The sequence below is a fragment of the Dipodomys merriami genome, unplaced genomic scaffold, assembly GCF_024711535.1.
Source record: "Dipodomys merriami isolate MVZ:Mamm:240054 unplaced genomic scaffold, mDipMer1.0.p SCAF_3, whole genome shotgun sequence".
Lineage (NCBI taxonomy): Eukaryota > Metazoa > Chordata > Mammalia > Rodentia > Heteromyidae > Dipodomys > Dipodomys merriami.
This window is the reverse complement of record NW_027204492.1, coordinates 34,541,820-34,568,323: the sequence shown is the minus strand read 5'-3', so window position 1 is coordinate 34,568,323 and position 26,504 is coordinate 34,541,820. Positions and strand designations below refer to the sequence as shown.

Genomic DNA, 26,504 nt, shown 5'->3' with positions numbered 1-26,504 from the left:
GGCAATGCCAAAGGAAGAGACAAGATGCAATTAGACTAGCAAGGAGACTCAGCCTGTGGATGAAAATTGTATCTAGGTAGAAGTGGGAGAATGTAGTAAATAAAGAAGATTTAGGAACTTGATACTTGTCTGTCCGTCTGCCTATCAGTGTCTGTCTATTTGTGGATCAAAAGAGAGGAAGAATGTAAGATGACAGCCTTACAGTACACGAGGGTTAAGAATGGTAATGGCATCTCTGGAAATCTTTTGTTTTCTCCTCTGCTGTTCAATGGTGTCTTAGACAACTTTGCAAAGGGATGCATCTCAGAGAACTTATTTGAGTGGTTAAGTCCATTTCTTACCATTGTATTTTTGGAACTCTGAGAGTTGATGGGACCCAGAGATTCTGTATTTACTTGTTTGAACTTTGGCCTGTGGGCAAGGCCAGCCCAAACTATGACATATCAATTATATTATATCTTGATTCATCTCCCTTGTTTTTTTCATTCTGTGCAAGTCAGTAGATTTGGCCCAGAATTACTCTTCTGAGCAATCCATTTAGAGGCTCAATAACTTTTGTACATTTCCATGTCTTTTTCCTTATCCATGCAGCATTAGCATTGTCTCTCTGCTTGATTTTTACTGCACATCATTCATGGTTGTTTTGTCCTTTCATAATAAATGATATCTCTGGGATTGATGTTTTCACATTTTTATGCAATTCAAAGTACTAGACTTAGACAAAAAATGATGCCTTTGATTTAAATAAAGGATCCCTTTTGCCTATAGAGCAGAACACAGAATGTTTTCCCCCCTTTCTCACACTAGCTCAGGCATACTAGTGTATGCTTGAATGAATTCCATGAAAAGAGATACTGGAGGAAGATATATGAAAGACTAAAAGAATAATGTCAGGTAGTATATAAAAACCTACTTAGCATTTTTAAGTGCTCACTTATTCCAAAGTAATTTGTAACAACCAAGTTTGTCTACCGCCAGCACACTTCCTGCCCACACCCAACAGATACACTCCAAAATAAGAAAAGTCTATAGTTACTTCTGTCATATATGGGAAAGCAAATGAAGGCAGAGTAAAATTCCATTTTTAGTTAGAACAATGATGGAGTAAAAACTACAGCCCATAAATAATAATGTATTAATATTTATATGTTTATGGCATACTTCAAAATATGCTTATACTGTTATTTGCACCCCATGTTTTTTCTTCTCATGAGGTAGATAAGGTAGTTAGCATTATGTCCCAAGCTACATGAAGATAAATTTGTCACCCAAGATCACTCAGCAATTTAATAGCAAATGACCTTTCTTTTCATTCTTCGTCTTCATTTTCCTCTAAAGAGGAAAGGTTGTTGCTAAGATTTATTTTGGTCCTCAGTACTCAATAAGCCAATAAAGCGAGGAGGCACACAGAAAAAGAAGTCCTCTTCCTCAGCATTATGGATATGAAGGGATTGCTTCTGACTGGGCTAGCCCTATACACCTCCAATAGCTGATTTCAGAAATAGGAAGGAAGCACTCAGGGTCTTTGGCTCAACCCTTTCCCAAGCACCACTGCCTTATCCATAGCCACTGACTGATTTTAACTAGAAATTTATCAGGAATAATTTCCCTCAGGATACGTTTAGATAATGGATCATTGAAAGGCAAGTAATCTTAAAAAAAAAAAAACCCTGGATCTCAGTTTCATTCACACATATGATTTCAATGATTGATTTGTGCAATCATATCAAATCTCATCTTCTAATTCTCTTGGATATTCACAAATAAACCTTGGAGAAATGGATGCCTTATGCCTGTAATTCTAGCTACTCAGGAGGCTGAGATCTGAAGATCATGTTTCAAAGCCAACATGGGTAGGAAAGTCTATGAGACTCTTATCTCCAACTAACCACCAGAAAACCAGAAGTGGCTCTGTGGCTCAAAGTAGTAGAGCACTATCTTTGAGAGAAAAAGCTCAGGGAGAATGCCTAGGTCTCAAGTTCAAGTCCCATGGCAAACAAAAAATAAAGAAAGCAAGGAAGGAAGGAAGGAAGGAAGGAAGGAAAGAAGGAAGGAGGAAAAGAAGAAAGAAAGGAAGGAAGAAAGAAAAAGAAAGAAAGAAGGAAAGAAAGAAAAAAGGAAGGAAGAAAGGAAGAAAGAAAGAAGGAAGGAAGGAAGGAAGGAAAGAAAGAAAGAAAGAACAAAAGAAAGAAAGAGAAAGAGAAAGAAAGAGAGAAAGAGAAACCTTGGAGATAGGTCTATCCTGAATACAATCACGTATTTGGCACTTACTTGGTTTTCACTGAAAACCATTGAAACTTCATTAATGAATTCACTGAGTAATTTAGCTTTTACAGAAGGTCCTTACCCTCATGGAGCTTACTAGTAGACAATAACCACAAATAAATATTATACCCCAACAGAACCTGGTAGGTGTACAGTTTGAACTTGAGTTGTCAGGCAGTATAACATAAAGGTTAGAAGCAGGCTCTCTTATCTAGAATAGGTTGTCCAAGGTTTGAATCCTGCTATAACTACTGATTACTTATATTGTTTTAGACAACTTAGCCAATGCCTCTGTGATTTGCTTTTTTAAAAATCTGTAAAACAGGAATTATTATAGTGTTTACCTCAGAGGACTCTGATGAGGATTTTATGTATCAGTAAAGATTAAGCATTTAGTGTGTGGCACATACCAAGTTTTTCTGAAAATTAAACAAAATTTAGGGAGTATATGAGTAAATGCAGTTCAAAATTGTTATGGCTGGCCTTGTTCCTTCTTTTTTTTAAATACGTTTTTATTGTAAAAATACTATACTGTTACAGTTACATGAGAAAAGTAATGAGTACTGTTCCTATCAAGCATTGTTACCTCCTCCTTTGTTTTCTCCGTACATTCCTTCCCTCCCATCTTCACAACTACCTCTCCCCGCTCCCCACCTAAATTGTAAAGTTCCTTTTTCAACATAGTGTCTTGTACATCTCAGCGTTACAATGGGTCAACCTGTAGCCACATTTAAGCATTTTATTTTTTCCTTTCCCTTCCCAAGCTAGAAAAGTGTATGTACAAGATGCAGGGCACCGACATCAAATACAGTGAAAACAGGGGTTATACCGTGGGGGAGGAACATACAAAGAAACAAAAATAATCACATGGTACAGTATAAATAAGTTAGGAACAATAGCAAGAAAGAAATAACTACTTGTGTCCCTATCTTGGGGTTCATTTAGCTTAACATCATCTTATCTGGTCATATATACATAGCTTTTGACCTTTTCTGCTTGTCCCAGACATATACTAGTTATTGCAAATAAGGGAAACCATAGGACCTATGTTTCTTTGGGCCTGGCTTACTTCACTTAATATAGTTTTTTCCAAGTCTTTCCATTTCCTAACAAATGGATGATGTCATTCTTTCTGATGGAGGCATAGAATTCCATTATGTATATATGACACATATATGTATACCACATTTTCTTGATCCATTCATCTACTGAGGGGCATCTGGGTTGATCCATATCTTAGCTATGGTAAATAATGCTGGAATAAACAAAGTTGTGCTGGTAGCTTTAGTATGGTCTTGTTTGTGATCATTTGGGTAAATGCCCAAAAGGGGATTGCTGGGTCATAAGGGAGCTCTATGTGGAGTCGTTTGAGGAACCTCCATTCTACTTTTCAAAGTGGTTGAACAAGTTTACACTACCACCAACAATGCAGTAGGGTTCCCTTCTTGGCCTTGTTCCTTCTTTTCCAATTCTAATTTTGCCTCTCCATATATGACCTTCCTCATTCTTGTCACTTTAGGATTAAAGAATATTTGGGAAAAATAAAGATAAAGGTATGGCAAGAATATTCATTGAAGGTTCTTGCACAACCCAGCACTCTGGAGCTCTGTCTCCTTATCTCTCTTCTACACCTAGGGTCTCAGTCACCTTGGTGTAGCTAGGGCTGATTTACAGGGCTCTGGTAAGTGGGTCTTAGGTACTCCTCCCTACTACTAATAGTCCAGTCTTCTTTCTCTTAACTATGGTGTCTCTTAGCCCATCTCTTCCTGTCTTCATCAGAAGATTTTGGAACCACTGAAATTTATAGGAAGATATTTTGCAGGATGCTTCTTTTTATTTCATTACTTTTTATTTTTAGTAATCTTAACTGATTATGATTAACCTTGGATCTAGCAGTCCTTCTACTGTCACCTCTCTTCTTACTGTCCCATGGGAGCTCTGAGTACTCAGGATGGGTGTAAGGAGAAGAAAAAACTTAGTTAAGAGCTTCAGTAATTATGTATATATTGTTTTATTTCCTAGACGTCTGGTCATATTGCCAGAATGTGTGTCTACTTAATCTTAGGTTGGGCAGATTAATTATGTCATTGCTTTAATGACTCCAGAGCTGTGTTCCTGTGAAGTCACCCTGATTGCTTCCATGAGAACACCCTGATTGCTTCTTCCCAGCTTGGTACCTGGGCTTCCCTGTGTGTAGATACTGTATCTGACCAGCAGAAGGCATTCAGTCTCAGAAATGCCTTGCCCTTTTTCCACTGCCCATCTTTGCTGCCCCTGGAACTACTAAACTCTGCTTTGCTAGAAGTTGAGAGGGTGATGAGATTCAGACATGAAGCATGGCAGGTGCATGAAATGCTCCACTTAGCCAACAAGGGTTCTGGAGGAATGCCAGGTACATTTCACCTGGCCATCTAGCTGTCAAGGTCACCGTATCCTTGAATTTCCTCTGTGAAGTTAAATTTGGTCTTTAATGATCCTTTATACATGAGCGGGGATTTATAACCATGTTCACATAGTTTTTCCCTACATTTTAAAATTAGCATCAATTAGTTACACAGGAGGGTTTCAGTTTGACATGTCCATATATGCATACAATGTATCTTCATTGGGTTCATCCCTCCATCACTCTCCTTCATCCTTCCTCTCTCCTTCCCAAGCCAATCTCCACATCATTCCATTTTCATACATGTACATAAAGTATTGTCACCATATTCACCAGGCTTTATTATCTTCTCAGTTAACCTTTCCCTTTCCCACTCATACCCATACTCTGGACACACAATTGTTTTACATTCTGGTTCTGTACTGGTATTTAGGGTATGCTAATTGGTATTTAACCGTATGGGTTTTATCATAGTGCTTCACACTTGTATAATAGTACTTTAATCACATTAGCCACCTCCCTTACTCTCACCTTCCCATTTCTTACTACCCCCAATCATTTAACAGCTTTCAATGAGTTATGTTTTTCTACCTTCATTTATAGATTCAATACATTTTGGTGTTGTTCACCCTCAACAACCCAGTGAGTTTGATGATATAACATTATTTTAGAAGTGAAGAAACAGGCATAGTGAGGTTAATAAATTTGTTCATAATATTAAAACTCTGGCCCTTCATTTTAAGCCTGTGCTTTTTTTTCTACCATGCTAAGGATGTTTTTTCTGTACTTCCTGACCTCCATTCCCAGAAAGGGTAAAGGTGGGCTACTCTAACAACCTCCCCTTTTTGTCTCTGTAATGTATTCCCAGTGGACTCCTGGGCCTTCCAGCTATCTGGGATTAGCCAACCTATTAATGAAACCTCACCCTTATCCTCCTTCCAGAAAGAAAATGAACTGAAGAATTTGATTCCTATTGTTATGCTGATGGATCATCTACAGTAGCAAACATCTTTTGCTTGTCCTAGGGAGTTTATCCTTTGAATGAGAGTTGAGGCTTAAAGAAACAAAGCTGGCAAGATAAGGATTCAGATCTCAAGGACAAGGGTTAGTAGGGAGAGAAAAAGCATTTTGAGTATGAAAATGACTGGAGCTCATTATTTTCAAATATCTTTCGGTGCTATTGGTGCCAGAGAAGGGTGTGAGGTTCTGTCTTCTGACATCTGCATGCAGGGAGCCAGGATACTGCTGCTGCCTTTCTGGCTGATGAGTATCAGCATGGCTGCCATTGCAGGGACCAGATAGAGCTCTCTCAATAGAGGACCATACTTCTCAAAAGTAGTGAGAAGAGCCTCAGATTAAGAGTAAAGAGTTTTGGATTTTTTATTTTTTTATTGTGAAAATACTGTACAGAGGGGTTACAATTACATGGGCAAGATAATGAGTACATTTCTTATCAAGCATTGTAGCCTCCTCCTTTGTTTCCCCTTCCCATCTCATCCTTGGCACAGGCCGAAATTTTCTTAATAGAGACCCAGAAACACAACAAATCAAAGAAATGTTGGACAAATGGGATTGCATGAAATTGCAGAGCTTTTGCATGGCAAAGGACATAGCTAGCAAGATCAATAGAAAGCCCACGGATTGGGAGAAGATCTTCACTAGCCATATACCTGGAACTCAAAAAATTAAATCCCCCTACAACAAATCTTCAAAGAAACAACTGCCCAATAAATAAGTGGACTAAAGACTTAAAGAGAAACTTCTCTGAAGAGGAAAGAAGGATGGCCAATAGACACATGAAGAAATGCTCAATCTCTCTAGCCATAAAAGCAATGCAAATCAAAACAACATTGAGATACCACCTCACCCTAGTTAGAATGGCAAAAATCAAGAACTCTAATAACAACAGATGCTGGAGGGGATGTGGGAACCTTACTGCATTGTTGGTGGGAGTGTAAACTTGTTCAACCACTTTGGAGAGTTTTAGATTCTTATCTGTAGTTTACTTTTTAAATGAAATAAATGTTTTTGTCTCTCAGTTCCCTTTTCCTATATTTAAAGAGGAATGAAATGCTTTTTAATAAGAAAATGAACATGTAAGTTTGAGTAGTGCTGTATACTTTTGCTCAACATAGCTCCTTTAAATTGAGGAAGAGGAAATAGCCTCAGGGAGGTTATAGGACTTGCCCCAAATCTTTTAAAATATTTGTATTATATTTAAGCAGTTGTACAAAGGAGTTGCTATTCAACAAAGAAGTTTAGAGTACAGTGTATCTTGAACAATGCCCAAGTTCTTATAACCAGTAAACAGGAGAGCTAGGCATCAAGCCTCATTTGTGTGTGTGTGTGTGTGTGTGTGTGTGTGTGTGTGTGTGTGTGTGTGTGTGTGTGCGTGTGTGTTAGGGTGGGTCCTGGGGCTTGAACACAGGGCCTGGGCCTTTTTGCTCGACTAGCTCCCTACCACTTGATTACTTGAGCCACAGCACTCTACTTCCAGGTTTTTTTTGGTAGTTAACTGGAGATAAGAGATTCATAGATTTTCCTGCCTTTACTGGCTTCGAACTGTAGTCATCAGATCTCAGTCTCCTTATAGTCACAAGCCACTGGTACTTGACTTTTCACGCTTCGTTTTGTTGGAAGACATATTTCATGGTCTTAGTTTGTTAGTGAGGAAGAAGGTGATGACTATGATGATGACATAGCTGATAGCAGTTAATGACTGTACTGTGAACTATGCTGGATGCTAAGCACTGCTATTTAATTCTCCTAACAATTCCACAAAGACAGTACTATGATTTGATTTTACAAATGCTAAAAGCTGAAGCATAGAATGGTCACATGTCTTAATTAAGGTCACATTTATAGAAGTTTCAAGGCTAGAGCTTAAAGCTAGGACTCTATTGTAGTACTTAAATTGCTAGATGGAAAATAGTTTGGGATTGTGCAATTCTATCTGAATGAAGACTGGTCCTATTCCTATCTACTCTTTGATCAGGCCTCCAAATGAGTCTGGAATGTATACTGATCTGGAAAAATACCTACTGGAGACCTCCTTGTACCACAGGAAGCTCAAGCCTTCTAGTAGAAGTGAATGTGGAGTCCTCAGAGTTACTCTTGCTATCATCTGAGTTGCAAGTCTTCAAGGGCTCTCAATGGGCATCTTCAGGGGAATGCTTGTGATATTTCTTTTTTGCTATCCCGACTCTTAGACAAAGCATTTATTTCCTGCATTTGTGGGCTTCTCAGACAACATTTTCTTCCCCCATCTCTACCACTGACTTTGGATTACCCAGAAGAGTTGGCCTGGTAGTCCCTCTGACTACTCCTAGATACTCAGAAGAGCCAAATTTAACATACCAGCTGTTGTAGCATTTTATTTGGAGGTGTGCCGGACACTATAAAACTTGTGTTTTGTATCTCACAAATTAAAAGGGATTTTTATTGTTCAGCTCATGGTGTCCTAAAAGGTAATCAAACCATCTCTAGCGCTCGTCTCCATCCCTCAGCAGTATTAGACTCTCTCTATAAAAGTTAATTTATGTTTCTCCTCAGAGCTTGCCAACGTACCATCTCTTTTATGTTGCAGTGAGGTTTCAGGAAAGGAAATACAAAAATTTCTGGGGAGATTGTGCTATTGTGAAAACAAGATACCACATTAAGCATGGTAAAGATTAGCTACCTGCAGAGCCTGCTGAAAAAGACAATGGTCCTGAAGTCAGTGGTTCTAAAGATGGGGTAGTAAGAGATTAAATGGCTGACTGGTAACATTGTGTTTACATCTGAACAAAACTCGGTCTTGATTTATCTCCCCATTCCATTGCCTAGATTTTTCTTTCAGGCTTTTAGCACATCTAGAGGCAGTCAAATAAATGGTTATAGGTTGAAGCCATAAGGTTCTGATCTTTCAAGCATTTCCAAGCCTGTAGGGTCAGTCTATACATATTCCTCTTAAATCAACTAGATCAGCTTCCTTTTCAAAGTTGCATAGTGCCATTGAGTCCCCATACCTCTGACTCACAACTGAAAAATCTTGTCTGAGTTCACAGAGGGAAACACTTTTGTGGTACAAACTTCTTTCAGTTCATGTCACATCTTATATTTGTATCTACCTGTTTTGTTTTGTGAGGAAGAACTGTTCCTACTCCTTTCTAAGACTAAATCCTTTACCTCTGTTGATGATCTGTCTCCTCCTAACTCCTCAAGCTATTGTTCCATTTCTCTTCCTTCTAAGATGCATAACCATTACTCAGTTCTCTCCTTCTCATCCCTTGAGTGTTTTGAGTTCCTTCATTAAAAAATAAAAAGTCTTAGGTTGATGTGGTGGCTCAGAGATGTAATTCTAGATAAATGGCAAACAGAGAGATCAGAAGGATCCTGTTTCAATAATCTTGGGCAAAAAGTAAGACTTCAACTTAACGAATAAGCCAAATATGGAGATTCTAAGCTGTGATTCCAGCTGGACCATTCTGTGCAAAATAAGTAAAAATTGTTCTGAAAAATAAGTAAAGCAAGAAGGGATGGTTTGTTCTTAGCAAACATAAGACCTTGATTTCAAACCTCAATACAGCCATAAGTAAGTCAGTCAGTAAATAAAATAAGTAAATAATTATCCCCTCCTTGGAACTACTTCCTCCCTAATTTTCAACTCCACAGTTCTTTTTGCTTCCCATTTCAAATTGACTCTTATCCTCACCATTCGTTTTTACCACACAAGAACATTGCCAGTAGCTAACATTTATTAAGTCCTTAGTATGCCCCAGACACTATGTTAGACATTTTTCATGAAATATCTTACTTGATTTTAACCTGTGTTATACTGATGATGGTCAGTAAAGTTTTTAAGTGACTTGTTCAAGATCACATATGTTAGTGAATACTAGAGTTAAAACTTGAGCTGAGCTAGTTTGAGTGAATACTTTAATCTGGGGCTGCCAAATGTGTATCATAAAGGGCTAGATAGAGAAAATTATAGGCTTTGCTGTTAGTTCTTCTATTGTAGTAGGAAAAGTGGCATAGATAATATATAAATAAATGGGATTAACTATGCTCCAATAAAACTTCATCTATAGACACCTGAAACATATTTTTCTTTTGACATTATCAGCCATTTAAAATACCAAAATTCATTTTTAGATTTTAGATTGTACAAAATTATGGTTTTGGTGAAATTTTGCCCATGGATATGGGTTGATCTCTACTCTAACCTCTACATTTTTAAGGACTCCTCAAATGATCAAATCTGACGAATAAAGCTCTTAATGTTTTTTTTGGGGGGGGCCTGAACTCTGGGCCTGGGTGCTGTCCCTCAGCTCTTCAGCTCAAGGCGAGTGCTCTACCACCTGAGCCATAGCACCACTTCCGGCTTTTTTCTTTTTGCTTGTGTGGTGCTGAGGAATCGAACCCAGGGCCTCATGCATGCAAGGCAAGCGCTCTACCACTGAGCCAACTTCCTAGCCCCAAGCTCTTAATGTTTATAATATGCCTTCTTTTAGATGAATTTTTTTTCCATAACTTTGCAGTTACCAACCTCATTTTATGGAAGTATGGTCCACTAAACATGGACCACAAGATTAAACTTTATCTGATTTTTTCTCTCTTCTGACATTTCCTTGGAAATTTTAATCGTTTTGTATACTTATTAAGTATGATTATCAATGCTTTATTTTTGTTATTTTTAAATAATTATATAAAAGAATTTCAATTTAACATCTCAGTTTGTGAGCACAATGTGTCATGATTATTTTCACCTTTTTCATCATTCTCCGCCCATCTCTTTTTTGTTTGTTTGTTTTTTGTTTTTTGCCAGTTGTGGGGCCTGAACTCTGGGCCTGGGCACTGTCCCTCAGCTCTTCAGCTCAAGGCTAGTGCTCTACCACTTGAGCCACAGTGTCCCTTCCAGCTTTTTCTGCTTATGTGGTGCTGAGGAATCGAACCCAGGGCCTTATGCATGCAAGGCAAGCACTCTACCACTGAGCCACCTTCCCAGCCCTCCCCCCATCTCTTTTAATTCCACCCATCCCTCAATTTACCTAGTTCCATTTTCACATATACACATTGAATAATAATATTCAGTAATATTCTACCATCTCCCCTTCATCTCATTTCCCCACTACCCCCCCACATAGCAAGTTCTAGCTTGTTGGTATTCATTTTGTTAAACTGTAAGGTCAACTGGGCACCAGTGGCTAGCACCTGTAATTCTAGCAACTCAAGGGGCTGAGATCTGAGAATTGCAGTTTGAAGCCAACCCAGGCAGCAAAGTCCATGAGACTCTAATGTGTAATTAACCACCAGGAATCCATAAGTGGAGCTATGGCTCAAGTGGTAGAGTGCTAGCCTTGAGCAAAATGCCCAGGGATAGTGCCCAGGCCCTGAATTCAAACCCCATATATCCTCTCTCTCTCTCTCTCTCTCTCTCTCTCTCTCTCTCTCTCTCTCTCTCCCTCCCTCCCTCTTTTTCTCCCTCCCTCTCTCTCCCTCTCTCCCTCTCTCTGTTTCTCTTTCACACACACACACACGTATACACACACATATACATGTATACATACCAAAAACAATAACAACAAACCCTGTAAGTTTGTTACTGAAGGGAGTTATGCCATTAGAATCTTTCCCTGCCAATACCATATTTTAGTTAATAGGTTTGTGTGTGTGTATATATATATATATATATATATATGTATATATGTATACATATATGCATATGGCCATGTATATGGTTACATATGCATTTATAATTTAGATCTAACCTCCACCTGTGAGAGAAAGAATGCATCTTTTTTTCTTTCCAAGCCTGACTTACTTTACTTAATGTAATTATTTACAGGCCTATCCATTTCCCTGTAAACTGGCTTATCTCTTCTGAAAGCTGCTTTTCTCCTAACTACATACATGTGAGTATGCCCAACATGTATGTAATCATTGAATTATTTCTCTTTTGTATGCTATATTGAGGCTCAAACTCAGGGTCTTGTGCTCTTGCTTGGCTTTTTCACTCAAGGATGGCACTCTACCACTTGAGCCATACATCCACATATAGCTTTTTTTGCTGGTTAGTTGGAGATATGTCATGGATTTTCTACTAGGGCTGGTGTTGAACCAGAGTTCTTAGATCTCAGCTTCCTGAGTAGCTAGTATTATAGGCATGAGCCCCAGACCCTATTTCTCTTTCTTTTTAGGTCAGCTCTGCTGGAACAATTGATTTCATCATTAACTTCTACTGTAATGTAGTAACTAGGAACACAGGCTTTGAAGTTGTATTTGCCTGGGTTGTGTATTGGCCCCACTAGCATGCTCTTCATATAGCTTATACATAATATTCACCATTGCTATTGTCATTGTTATCATCATCATCATCATTATTATATTCTTATTGGGTGACCCCCTACTCTATATCTCAAACTCAGACTTCTATTTTGAATTCTAGTCCAATGTGTCCAATTGCTTATTCAACATCTGTACTTAGATGCTTCACCAACACTTTGACCTCAAAATGTCCCAACCCAAGGCATCATCCTTCTCCTATCCCATATTTTAACCTGTCCTTTTTCTTCTGTCATTCTTCACTCTTTTTAGCAATTTTACTGTTTACTCTGTCACTCAGCTGAGAAACCTGGGAGCCTACTTTTATTTGAGGAAAATGTGATATGAAATATCTAGTTTTAAAGCTAAAATAAAACCAAACATTGTAAATCTTTCAGTTGAGAAGTGAGGTTAGTTTGGTGGTTGATTTGAAACACTGTTCCTCATTCCATTTTCTTATCTCTTTCTCATTCCTCCTGTCAGATTATTCTTTCTCCATTCTTTAAACTTGATGTACCTGTTCTGACTCCTCACCTGGCATCATAGTATTCCACTCCTCTGAAATGCCCCCCCTATATATCTTGAAATATCACCCATCATTCAAAATCTAAAATACCTATGAAGCCTTCTTGACTTTTCCAATTAGTAAAATAGTTATATTTTAAAACCAAGAACTTAGATTTTAAATTGAATCTCGTACTTTATAATGCTTTCTATGATCAAATCTGTAGGTGGCATTGTTTCAGCTGGATTACAGGTATCCTGAGTGCATGAAAAATGTGTTTGTTCTCCATTTGCTACAGTGTCTTGCACAGGTTTTAGTATATAATCACTCTTCTTCCTCTACTAAATACAGATATAATAAATTTAAGGTTAAACTTCATATTTTTCTGACTTATTTCCTTGGAGATTTTAATTTGGTTTTAGAGATCTAATGTTATATTCTTATGCCAATGGCTTCCCAAATTTTCATTTTAATTCCTTTGAGTTTCAGTTCCATATCTCAACAAGAAATGTACTCTTCACTTTACATATGAAACTGTGATCCCTCTATACATCACCTTGACAATAAAATTAAATTAATAAAACACATAATATTAATATAATATTAAAGAAAATCTAATCTAACAGAATCTAATATGAAAAAAATCTTTTGGTAGTCAATTTTACTACAATGCCTAACAGTAATTCAAAACTTAATATATTATCTTCCTTTCTCACCACACCTTCATAATTCTTTCTGGCACCATCATTTCTTTGTTACCTAGAAAAAAAACTGTCCTTTACTACATGTCTATAGTGTTTTCATGGTGTCTTTTATAATCTATCCTTATCAGATTTACTACCATAGTAACTACAATTATAACTATAGAGAAGTAATATGGCCAGGTACTTTGCTGAGTACTTTATTCATATAGCTCATTCCAGCTTTATGACATTCTGATAACATAGGTATTTTATTATTGTCTTTTCATACATGACAAAAGGCTCAGAAGGAGAGATCCAGAATCAGCCAGATGAGTTTAGACCCAGATTCCCTACTTAGCCACAGTGCTACTACTTATGCCTAGATTGTATTTTTTTTTACCTTACTGGTATTCCTGTTCCTCCATTAATCCTTCCTGGAACCCACTTTCAGAATATTCAGCCCCAGACTTTACAATAATTATCTAATTTATCATCCTCAAAGTCCTTTTGTATTTCCATTTCATCCACTAAGATAAATCCAGCTACAGAGTGGCATATAAAGCTTTCCAAAGTCTTAATACACACTGCCTTTTTAGCTATATCTGCCAGAAGTGTACCTGCATATTGTCTGAATGGCTTAGACCACAATGCCCATCTAAGCCATACCAGGATTTGATTTGATGCTTGTTTCCATCTTCCAGCTCACTTCTGGCCATGTTGTTAGTTCCTAGCTGGAAAAAGAATATACATGTTTATATTTCCCCATAGTGCCTTCTATCCAGTCTAACTGAATGAATATTTATCAAGTAATTGATAGTAAGGGCTCAATTACCACTCAGAGGATTGAATTGTTTAATTACTCTGTAACACTCTCCTCTCCTTTTTTCCCCCACTAGCTCTATCATTTTTCTTTTCTGTAGTATAATTACCCCACTAACTACTGTAAAAGTCATTTTTTTTTACCATATTAACATCTTGGGATAATGTTTACCTACACATTATCATTTCATCAATCTTTTAAAAAAATCACTCACCAGTCATTTGTCATTCCTTGTTGCTTATCTGAAAGCTACTAATCTAGGTAAAGTTTCTAGAGAAGTCCACTGTGTAAATGCAACAGCACAGTCTAAAGCATATAGTTCTCTGGTGGCCCTTCAGGTTAAATATTTTATGTGTGCTTCAGAGTTTCAGGACTCTTCAGCACTGATTAGGGTCCCTTGAGCACTGTGTCCATGAGATGTCAATGGAAGTGACAACTGGGAAGTTCAGGTCCAAATCCTGAGATGCTACAAATTGCCAGATGCTCACGTATCACACAGTGAAAGCATTTCATTTTTACTGGAGTTTTTAGTTTTTCTTTGGATGTTTGCTATTTTGGGGGGGTATTTATAAAACAATGAGAATAGGTCTGACAATACCAAGAAGATATCATAGAATACCCCCTATACTTAGAAAACAATGTGTTCTGAAAGGTCCAGGTTTTCACATGGGGGCAGAGAGTCAATTATTTATGAGAAGTTTGGAATGTTTATATCATTTGCCTAGTGATTGTAAGCATTTAAAGCAATATTTTACATTGCATCTAGTATACACAAAATGTGTACATGTATATGCACAAACTTACTAAAATGTTTCATGACACAATTATTAATCTCTGTTGCTCTATTTCATTAAAAAAACCTGGATTCTAAACTACTAAACCAATTTCACAGTACATTAAAAAATTACCAGTAGCCTGAAAAACATTGATTTAAGGAATAGAAATAAGAAGAGGAGAATATTATGTTGTATGCTAGTAGAAGGCAAGTATACATTGCATTTTACTACATGCTGGGAAGAAGAGGTTCTGAAATTATAGCTAAAGACTGATATCCACTGTAGGGAATGGCAGAAATAATTAGCTCTGGTATATTGATTTTGTTATCAGCTTTTTTCAATTCTCTGTGAAAACTAAGCTTTTCCCTTCACTTTTGGTAGCTATTGCTATATTAAATGCTATCCAATGATATGGTAGTCTGTTTCAATGTAAAAGTTCCATGTTCTTTTACTTGGTAGATAGAAAATTGTATTAGGCTTGGCCATAGTGGCTCATTCCTATATTCCCAGATACTTGGGAGGTAGAGAAAGGGGTTTTGTGATCCAGAGTTGGCTCAGGCAAAAAAAATATTAGTGAAATTGTATCAGAGCCAACAAGCTGAGTGAGGTGGCTTGCACCTATGATCGTAAGCATATGAAAGCCATAGGTGAGAGTACCATGGTCCAAAGCAATGAGACATTATTCTAAAAATAATTAAGGCAAAAGCATGAGACTTGTTCTGAAAAATAATTAACGCGAAAGGGGCTGAACTTGTGGCTCAAATGTTAGAGTGATTGTCTGGCAAGCACAAGGCTGAGAGTTTAATCTGTAGTATTTGAATAAAAAAAGAAAGCTATGTCATTTTTTTCCAAAGATTATTTATAAATAAGATAATGGGATTATTTATACTAAACTATGAGTATTTTACTACTATATAGAATAACAAATCTTTTATGTATTTTTCACTCTTTGTTCTCAACTCTCCTCCTTCATCTTTCTTTTCATCTTCTGTCTTCTTTCCACTTTTCTCTCTTTTTTCTGATGCCTAACTTCCTTTTATTTCTTCTGTTTGTCTCCTTTTCATTTCTTTTTTTTCTCCTCCTCTTCAGTCTTTCCAGGAACTTGGGGAGATAAGAGGGACTTTTACCAACCACCACTTAAATGCACATGCATTTAAGGGTGTTGAGACTGAGTATGCACACAAAGCCCAAGTTATATTCATTGGTTTTTAAATGCTTTGCTGATGATGTTATAACCCAGATCAGTTACAAAGATGTGGACAGCTAAATATTTGTCATGCTTAGTTCTGAACTCCACCTGAATAGTCTAACTATAAGAATATGCCATTGTTTCTTCACTAGCAAGCTAGGAGTGAGTGTTTGTGTTTATGTGTATGTGTGTGTTCAAGGGAAGCAGTACATGAGAAGGTAAGTACAATGATATAGATAGAGAAATACCAGCTGGGTGTGGTATTTTATGCTTGTATTATAAGCACGCAGGAGGCTGAGGCAGAAAGATCTTGAGTTTCTTATGAACCTGTGCTACATGTCTAGAATCTATCTCAAAAAGTCACCACAAATACCAATAACATGTAATATAAACATGTAAATATAGGATGGAAGTAAAGCATATGATCTTCATAAATTTGGTTTTAGATGCTGTTTAGTTTCTTGGAAATATCTCCAGAGAGCTTTAGAAAATGTATTTAGTCAGTAAAATATCTTGGGTTGTGGTTTTTACTTTCTCTAGTTAGTTGTGTGAACTAGGCAAGTTATTTCTAACCTTTGAGCTCTAATTTCTCTTTTTGGTGGTACTGGGTTTGAAATCAAGGCTTCATACATGTTAGACTACATGCAAAGTCTACATCATATTTGTCTGGTTATTTTTGAGAGAATTTCTCATTTTTTACCTAGTCTGGCCTGGACAGCAGTCCTCCTATTCGTGCTTTCTACCACCACTGGAGTGACAGATGCATGCAACCATGTCTAACTTCCCTTTGCCCCCAGTAGTAGTAGAGATTGAACTCAGACCTTGCACTTGCTAAGCATTTGTTCTACCATTTGAACCATGCACTCAGTCCCTTATTGCATTAATTTAAAAGGTAAGATCTGGCTTAAGGTCTAGGTTTTGGTCCTCCTACTTGTGCTTTTCTGTACATGCCACTGTTAAAGTGGTTAAAATTGAGTCTTATGAACTTCTTTTTGCCCTGATGACTTGAAACTGTGATCCTCAATCTCTGTCTTCCAAGTAGCTAGGATTGAGTACCATCATTGTCCATGTCCAATTCTATTGGTTGAAATGGGATGTCACAAATTTTATCCCTCAGGTAGGCCTGGAAAGCAATCCTGCCAATCTCAGTCTTCTGAGTAAGTAGGATTAGAGGATTACAGGGGTTAGACACCACATCTAGCTTCTAATTTCTCTAGGTGAAAAGAGTGGATTGGACCTTGACAATATCCCTACCTGTTTCACCATTATTTTTATTTTACCTTTGCTAAAGGAAAAGGCCAGAGTATTTGCATTTCTATTACCATCTAAGAAGCCAAATATACAATGGGTGAAGAAAAACTGAATGTAGAACACTTGCAAAATTCTTTTGACCTAGTGAACTGCAAGTTTTGTTGAGCCCCACCAGCTTTTATTATTCTTTTTAATCATCTGTTCTCACTCAATTGAGATGATGTACAGTCTGTTTATGAGACCACAGCTGAGACATTTAACAAGCATTACTTGCTGGCAGGATGGGACTGTTGATCACCTTGGACCAAGGGCTTGAGGGCCCCATCAACAGAAATCAAACTTGGCAAGATTTGGAATGTATGCTATTATAGATACATCAGCTACTAAGTTCTGTATGTGAGGATTCACCTCATTGTAGCCCTGATATGGAGTTGAATAGCTGCAACTTCTGCTTTGAATGGGGCATTAGATTTGTCTGCCAGCTGGAAACTTTGTCACACCAATCGCTGTAAACCTGGAAAGTGACTGGGTGAGGTTAAGTTGGTGTCATCTTGGGACACACATACTGCCTTCCATTTCCTCCATCAGCTAGTTAAAGGCATCCAAATGGCTTAGTGAACTCAGCTGAAAACAGGAACTGTTGGCAGATGTGAAAAAAAAGGGAGAAATGCTTTGGTTTTTCTTTCAGGACTATAGCTACTGCAAAAGACAAATTAGAATATTTGGAAGTAGGAGGAAGGGAAATAGCCTGACACATTTGAAATATTCATTTGATAATTAAACACCTGAGTAGCTTGTAGACTGGGATTTAATATGCCAAGGAGTGAAATGAGATAACAATGCCTAAAATGTATTTCAAGGGTCCCATCTTCCTGGTTCTAAGAAATTCTAACACTGTTTACTCATTGTTTACAAGTTAGATCACAGGCAATTTTACAGAACTTCATATCAGAGTGAATTTTCTGGACTAATTCCATTTCCAGCCAAAGCAAACATCTGGATGGTTTTATTTCTGTATGTTTCAAAACACATTGCTTTTCTCTTTCTACCCTCTGTATTTCTGAATTCCTGGATCAGACTTGCCTAAGAACTGGAATTCTGCGTGCCATTCCTAGAGTTGTTAACCCTAGAATGAGTAGAACCATAGGAATACAGCTCTTGTACCTGTAAGGAATAGTAGATATTTTATCTGGCCCAGGTCTCTGGGTTGAGGCACATAACTGAAGCTGTATGGATCTTCATCTGTGAGGCTATGGCTGGCTACATCGATTCTGAATCCCTGCACCTGCTCACCTCCTGGTCCCATGAGTAAACATAGATCAGGATCACTTCAATAGGCAGCCACACACTCTTATCACCAAGAGCAAAGACCTGTGCTTTACATTTCATTCCTAGTGGTGTTTTGAGTTCTTTACCAAAATGAATCTGTCGATGCTTTCCTACCTGACTGCAATTTTGTTTTGCTATCTGTGTATAAGTGAGTTTTAACGTATCTGAGGAGATATTTGCTCACAATTTCCTGAAAATGTAACAGTAGGAGCATATTTCCAGGTCTTACCTGAATAATCTTCATTCTCTTCTAGACTCTTGGTAGTAAGCAATAGACCAAATTGCCTGATACAACATAAAAACTCTCACTTAATGCAAAATGTGTTTCTCTCATTTGCTGAGTTAGAAGGAGGTAATAATGAATTGAAAGTTCAACAGAAAAGCCTGCATATTCCGAAAGCACAAGTTCAGCACCTTCTCCTCACCACTATAGAAACACAGAGCCCATATTGTTGGTATTAGAATCCTCAAAAAGCTATACACACAGAGAGATGATATTATGCATGGTATGTACATCTGATATCTATATTATATACATACATATTCTAGAAGTTTATGAAACAGCATCTCCTTGGAAGCAAATCAGTTTCAAGCAGAATTCAGTTCTCCCTTCAACCTCACAAGCAGATCTTAGTTGTTTCTTTTATGCAAGGCTAAATACTTGCTTTGAAACCAACATGGTAATATGTGAATTTATTACCATGCCCTTTAATTTAAATAAGCAGAATCTTAAAGACTGTGTGAAACGTACCACTTGACATAATTTAAATACAAACTTTTAAAGAGTTCATAGAAATTGAGACATGATGTAGATAATCTGTAAGACAGCAAAAAAATCTGAGACCAATGATAGGCAATTATGAATGATGATATATAAACACACTATTCCTGAAAAATGCCCTAAAGATAAATATATAGCAATAAAAAAGTAGGCTTGGGTGCCATCTGAATGGAATAGTTATTCCTCATTTGGATCAAGGGAAAACATTCATGGTCTCTAAGTGAAGCGTTATTGATTAGTCTGTCTCTCCTACTTACACAATAAACTAGGGTAAAGTTCACAGATTCTGTCTTCCACTCTGGTTTCCAGGTTCCAGTGTTTTTCATAAGGGAGTGATCACCTTTAAACACTTAGCTATCACTAGGTACTATGAATATGGCCCAAAGAAGGCAGGCTGGCAAAGGAGAAAAAGCCTTTCTCCCAGTCTAAGCAGAAAGAGAAGAGGCCATTCAGAACGATAGTGATCTGTGAATTCAATTTAGAGTCTGTATACGTGGCGCATGCTTATGACCATCAATGTAAATGCTGAGTGACCAATTTGGAGCAGAGATTTTACTGATGCCCTCATTTGCATGTCTGATTTTTTTTTTAAGGAATCCAAGCAAATGAATCAGGCCTTTTCTTAAGTTTGAAGGATACAAAACTATAATGAAGGTAAAAGGGGTCTCCGAGTCGTCAAGAACCAGCCCCCTTGGCTCTCTGCAGTAGAAGGAGGCTGTTGCTGAAAGGACATAAGGAGTATCCTTATTCCCATATTCATTCCAGGCAGTATGGAAGAAGCCAGGGAGCAGGTTCCCTGGGGGAGCTTAATATTTACTCAAGGATGGAGTAAATCACTGTCCAAGCAGGGGTAGGGCAAGGCTGTGATTTTAGAAGATTATCGTTCCAAAGAATGCTTTTGACCATTGCCAACAGCGTCCTGCTCTGTATCCCCTAAAGCTCCAGACCCCATTGTACTTCCACCCCAAACAATCTGTTGCTGGATTCCCTTTGCTACCCACCACCCCAGCCCACATTCAGTAAGCCAGCATCTCCCAGTCTACAGCAGCTTTCAGTGAACCCGCACTTCAACCTCTTGGAAGAGAAGCAAGCAACACAGGGTGGCTTGTCAACTTACCTAGGTTTCTTGGGATCTGTGTCTTCTGCTGTCTGTGGATCAGGGCGCGTGGAGTAGCAGCTTTACTGGACTTGTCTTCCGAGGCGGGCGCGCAATCGGCAGCCGCCTGGGACAGTCGCTGGGGACCTGGAGGCTGTCTAGTGGGGTGGGTGGATGAGCACAGAGAAACGGGGCGGGGTGCAGCCACAGGAGCAAGTATTGGCTTCTACCTCCGCCTCCCTTGTCTCTCTCCAGTTATTTCGAAACTTCCTTCCCTGTGACTGGCTGGACCTCTTCACCTTTTTGTCTTCACTAGAGCCCCGAAACTCTTGGCTCCATTCATCTACTCATGCCCCTATACTGTTCTCACTCTCTTCCCAGGGCTCTCAGACCCAATCCGAGCCTCTTCAAAGGCATTCTTCCTTCATGTAGCCAGCCACACACGATAAGATCAAAAAAGAAAGCAAGAAAGCAAGAGAGAAAGAGAAAGAGAAAGAAGGAAATAAAGGAAGGAAGGAAGGAAAGAAGGAAGGAAGGAAGGAAGGGTTACTGGGAAGAGCTGGCACGGTGTGGTGTGAACAGAAAGCGACAGAGAGAGAGAGAGAGAGAGAGAGAGAGAGAGAGAGAGAGAGAGAGAGAGAGAGAGAGAGAGAGAGAGAGAGAGAGAGAGAGAGAGAGAGAGAGAGAGAGAGAGAGAGAGAGAGAGAGAGAGTCTAAGAGAACCACATTCACACTCTTGCACACACACACACTGAAGGTCCAGATGCTAGGTACCAGCTGGCGGGAGCTGTGGCCATCCCACCGAATCCCCTTTGTACAGTAAAGGTGTCTGTCCCTTTCTGCTGCTGCTCTTGGAAAATGCTATAGAGCAAAAGGGAGAGATGAGCAAAGAGGAGTGGGGAGTGGAAAATCAAGGAAGTGCGCTCCTTTTCTCCTCCCCATCCCTGGCTCCAAAAATGTCTAACCGGGAGCTCATCTTCTCCCTTCTATCTGCTCCAGGTTTTCTTCACTGCTTCTCTTTCTCCCTTCTTTTGGGTGGCTGTGAGCTGGAGCTGCGGAGAACCCGTCGCAGTTGTGATGTATGTGTGTGTGTGTGTGTGTGTGTGTGTGTGTGTGTGTGTGTGTGTGTGTGAGAGAGAGAGAGAGAGGGGGGGGGGGAGGAGGGAAGGAGGGAGGGGGGAGGTATGAAGTCGTTGGCAAAAACCCCTCTCACCTCCCCCCAGCCCCTGGCCAAAGCCTCTCGCTGGGCTCTCTCAGCTAGCGGCTGAGGCGGGCGGGGCGGAGCGGGGGAGGCGGGGAGGGGGAGGGAAAGAGGGAGGACGGGGCAGCCTGCAGGGGCAGCAGCTCCTGCCTTCTCTGCAGCTCAGCGGCCAGGGGTGGAAGGAAGCCGCAGCCGCAGCCCCAAGTCAGCCCCCGCTGCCCTGTCCCACCGTCTCAGCTCTCCCCCCTCGGTACGGAATTTTCTCTTTCATTTGTTCTTTTGCTTCCCCAGACTCTCCCTCCCCTGGGTGGTGGTAGCGACCGGAGGGACGTGGGGAGGCTGAGTGTGGGTGTGGGTAGAGGGGAGAGGAGTGCCTGGGGCACCTGGCTTGAAGAGGCTCTCCTTACCCTTTGGCCTGAGTGTTACCCTGTTTGGGGCGGTCACCTGTGCTCACCCATCTCAAGTCGGACTGTGGGCTGGCAGTGGCTAGTCTGGACCGGTGGCCACAAGTCGTCTTCAGGAAAGGAGTGTTGGAGCCAGACAAGCAGACAGAGGACCACAAATCCTCACAAGCTGACCTGGGGTGGTCATGGGCAGGCTTCTATCCCCACTATATCTTGTTAGCCTAGTCCAGACACCCGTACCTCCTTCCCCCACCCCCGGCCCCGGAGGAGCGCAACCTACTTATTCTCTCATTGGTTCCCCTCTCGTCCACATTGTCTATTTCCCAAGACCCAACCTAGACTGTAACTGTGAGATGGAGTCCTGTTGTAAGATGAGGGGCTACATTGCTTAGTCTGGGAAGGGAGTGGGGGAAGGGTGGTGTCATCGGACACTTGAGAGAATGTTTGATATTGTGCCTTGCCTTCATCTCTTGTCAGTTACTTGCCTACAAGGCATGGCTCACTCTCTTCCCTGGCTCCCAATGCCAAACTACTAGAATGCTCTTGGGATGTGCTGAATGAACTCCCCCACCCCAAACCTGAGACTTTTACCTGCGGGTTTTTAGGTCCTCTTGCTGGCAGCATTTCATGGCTTGGTCATTCCTCCCCCAAATCTGGACTTTGTCTTTTATTTCCCTTCCTAGCTCTCTTTGGAAAAGAGAATGGAAGTTTCTGCCAGTCTGGATGCCAGCCTGGTACCTAGCCTCCCACCTCCTCACTTCCCCCTCCCCGCGTTTCTCTACCCATTCTCAGAACCAGCTCAAGCTCTAAGAAAGCACAGCTGGAGTTCCGGCTGTCCCCTTACCGCCTTGAGCACACACTGCCAGCCTCAGTCCAGCTTCAGAGAAAAGCCAGAACCATCTCTCTGACATAAACAGCCCAGCGTTCTCATTACTGTTTTTTTTCTGGTATTAGTTATGTTTAGTAGGAGTCTAGGAACTTTCCTCCTGAGCTACTCTGGCAAGGTCTCTGGAGGCACGAACAAGATGAGATTTCCACTTATTCTCAGATCTCCTAACCCAGATACAGTCCAGTATTGTAAAGTATTAAGCTTTTGTGTAGAAGCAAGGCATTAAGGAAAAGTATTGCTTTGGAGGACTGAGAGAGAAAAAGAGAAGGAGACAGAAAAAGAAGGAGACAGAAGAAGAAGAAGAAGAAGAAGAAGAAGAAGAAGAAGAAGAAGAAGAAGAAGAAGAAGAAGAAGAAGAAGAAGAAGAAGAAGAAGAAGAAGAAGAAGAAGAGGAAGAGGAGAAAGAGGAAGAGGAGGAGGAGGAGGACGAGGAGGAGGAGGAGGACGAGGAGGAGGAGGGGGACAGGAGGAGGAGGAGGAAGAGGGGGAGGAGGAGGGGGAGGAGGAGGAGGAGGGGGAGGGGGAAGAGGGGGAGGAGGAGAGAGAGAGAACTGAGTTTCCTTCCCTTCCATGCCATTTAAATACTTCAAGAAGTGTTTTTAAAATGCCCACATGGGTAGCTAAAATACCATGTGACTCTGAGATGCTTCTGCCTTTCAATAATTCAAAGCTAGTCTTAAGGTGACCCAGCAAGCAAGAGTCTCCCAAGAAAGAGCACTTTATGTTGTGGTTAAGCCATTCCCTCCTTTGGTATGAAGGGTTAAGTAAGGAAAAATATTGGCTGTGGACAACATTTTGAGGGCATCTTGCATTTTCTACCCAAACTGCTGTCTAGCTGAGGCTTCTACTCCAAATCCAGAATACAACCAATAGTAGTACTTATGGGAAAGGAAAGGTGTATTATTGTGAGTTTTCTTCAAAGGTCCTAGATAGAGTTTGTTTTTAATATACAATACTTATGTGTGCTCCTGAATTTTGGAGCTTTCTCAGTGAATTGTGGATAACCCTAAAATTTATCTGAGCCTACTCTATCCTTATTCTGTCCTATTAGAATCTCAGATCAATGATACTGAAGGACATTCTATCAAAAGGTAAAAGCATCATACAAATGAGAAAAGTTGTGGTTTCAACTTTGTGGTTTAGAGTATATTTCTATCTGAATTCTGCAAAAGTAGATTGCAACCAGTAGGTAAAATCTGGAAAAGTGGTTGAAAGCAGGATCTGGAAACAAGTATCTGAATAGACTAACCTATTTTCTAGTTTAGGTTTGCTTACATGGTGTGACCTACTCAAACAGCATAATAGGTGTCAAGATGCTACCAAGACTGAATAATTCATAGCCTATTTTCTCTTCTTACAACCTTGATGATACTGGTAAAAGGAATATGTAGATCATAATTTAGTGTAGTATTATAGATGAAGAAAGACTCATAAGAAATGGAGAGTGTAGGTTTTCCAAACTTGCATTAAGCAGGATTTCTCAAACTCAACACTACTGACATTTTGGGCCAGATGATTCCTCATTGTGGGACTATTTTGTGCACTGTATGATACTTAGCAGCATCTATGCCCCTGTTACTACTTTCCAATAGCACAAAAATGTCTACAGACATGTGCAAATGCCCCATTGGAGACAATATTACCTCTATATTGAGAAAAACTACCATTTAAGATATCTGACACATTTTAAAGATCACAGTTTATCTCAGTTCTAACTATGTGGCAAGTGTTACACAGAATCTCAGACAAGAAGATATAATTATGAGGAATCTGCATAGAAGAATCTTCAGAACTTAGTTTAGGAAAAAGTAGATTTTACTACTGACATCATTATTATCTGCTTATCACCATATAACCCTTAAAGAGGAAGCACTTTGGATAAGTTGTACAAGATTTGTAACACTTTAACAAAGATCTGTAATGAGGAGCTCCAAACTTTACCCACAAAGAAATGACCTACTTCCAAGAAGGGAAAAGGTTATTGACTTTTATAGATGAACAATTTCTGGATGGAATCCAAATCAACTTTCTCTTCTATGTCCTGTTTGTCTTCAGTTATTTAAGATTCTTCCCAAAAAAACATTGCTCTTCTAATTACTATTAACCCTACACTGATTTTCTTGTGACTTCTCTGTATGTGATTCTGGTGTCTTGACAATGTGCATAACATTGAAATGAACCCAGAAACACAGAGGTTGCAATAAGTGGAGCACTTTGAAAGCAGCTTGTTTTCAAGGGAGCGGCTTCCAACTATGTACTTTTTGGGGAACAACTGAAGAATGACAAAGGCAAAGGAAATAGAACAGAATATAAAAAGGTAATTCTTAAAATACCATGGAGTGTTGAAAAAAAGACTTGGTGTGATTGTGGATTTTAACACTCAGCACTATCTCTTCCCCAGGAAGTCAAACAACACTAATGTCAGTTATAGGATCCTGATTCGAAATTCAACCAAAGAAAAATGCAGTAGGACTTGTGGAATATCTGCTTAATCAGCTGAGTAAGCTTCTGAAATGAAAATAAGGTTCTGGGAAGCTAGGACTACATCACTTTTACTTGCTTTAGCCCAACTATGTTAAGATACATAGCAACATGTCATTTGTAAAGACTAACATGGGAACAACAATTACTACATTCAGATTTTACACATTCATAACATGATCTTGCCAAGGCTAATTACTCAAATAAAAGTTTTTATGAATTGGACCACAAATGGCTGTAATTGAAAATGTTTTAGTTTTCAAAGGTTCACTTAGATTCTTAGAATACAATCCCTGTAATCAAGGTATAAGGTCTCCAAGTGGGTAATGATTAATATTAATAAAGGAATATAAATAGAAACACATTTCATGGGTTAGCTAAGGACATTGTTGTGCTCATCATTAATAGGAATGGAAGTGAAACTGGCCTTCAGCAAATTTGTAATGTGGAATTATAGAAACATACAATATTGGAGAAGGGCCTTTCCTGACATTGGATTACAATGACAAAAACAAGACTGACTGAAACTTGTTGCTATATAATTGAACTAAGGATGCCTGTGCCCTTTCTCAGCTTACTATAATTTGTTCTCATGAAATGATATGATCTGTCCTAATCATTATACATGTATGTTCTCTTTCTCAGAAGTAGCTCATTTTCAGCTTATTGTTCCAGTTAAGAGAAAATAGACTATTCATTTAGGAAAGAGAATTAAAGCATGAGTAATAGGGACATCTTTTACATGGCAAATTCTAAGGCTCCTAGAATCACCTCAACTTTAGGTCACAGCTGCAAAATCTAAGGAAGTGGTAAAGTTTTAAAAATTTGATTTTTGTGTATTTTCACCAGTGGATAATTTTCATATTGAAGAGAACTTGGTACAAATTGAAAGTTTCACTTGAGTATTTTTCTCTGGAGGATTTGTGGTGTAGTAGCTGATGAACTGTGCTTTAATCTTTTGTCATTACTGAAGTTTGAACTTGGTCCTTGCACTTGCTAGGCAGGCATTTGTGCCATATGCCTAGCCTTGTGTTTTATTCTTGATTAATGACACAAGTCCTTATGGACAAGATATTGAGGGAATAGCTATGAGGTGTTCCTTGCAAACAGGTTGTGGTACAGGATAAACATTATGCAGTCAAACAGAGC

General features: G+C 39.3%; 1 protein-coding gene and 1 long non-coding RNA gene across 4 annotated transcripts in view; one reads left to right on the top strand and one right to left on the bottom strand.

Moving 5' to 3' along the window:
- Trpc5 (transient receptor potential cation channel subfamily C member 5) overlaps window positions 1–20,956 on the bottom strand; it is a 272,537-nt gene extending 251,581 nt beyond the window's left edge. For 2 of the 3 annotated variants that reach the window (XM_070039890.1, XM_070039892.1), the window contains exon 1: window positions 20,402–20,956. The gene's annotated coding sequence lies outside the window, so the exon portion shown is untranslated. Of the gene's footprint in view, window positions 1–13,755; window positions 13,816–20,401 lie in introns of those variants that run through there. The other variant, XM_070039891.1, reaches the window with a different exon arrangement.
- A 788-nt stretch (window positions 20,957–21,744) lies between these two features.
- Window positions 21,745–26,504, top strand: part of LOC138839407 (uncharacterized) — a 213,115-nt gene continuing 208,355 nt past the window's right edge. Inside the window, exon 1 of the long non-coding RNA XR_011375965.1 lies at window positions 21,745–21,831. This is a non-coding gene — a long non-coding RNA (uncharacterized lncRNA). The remainder of the gene's footprint in view (window positions 21,832–26,504) is intronic.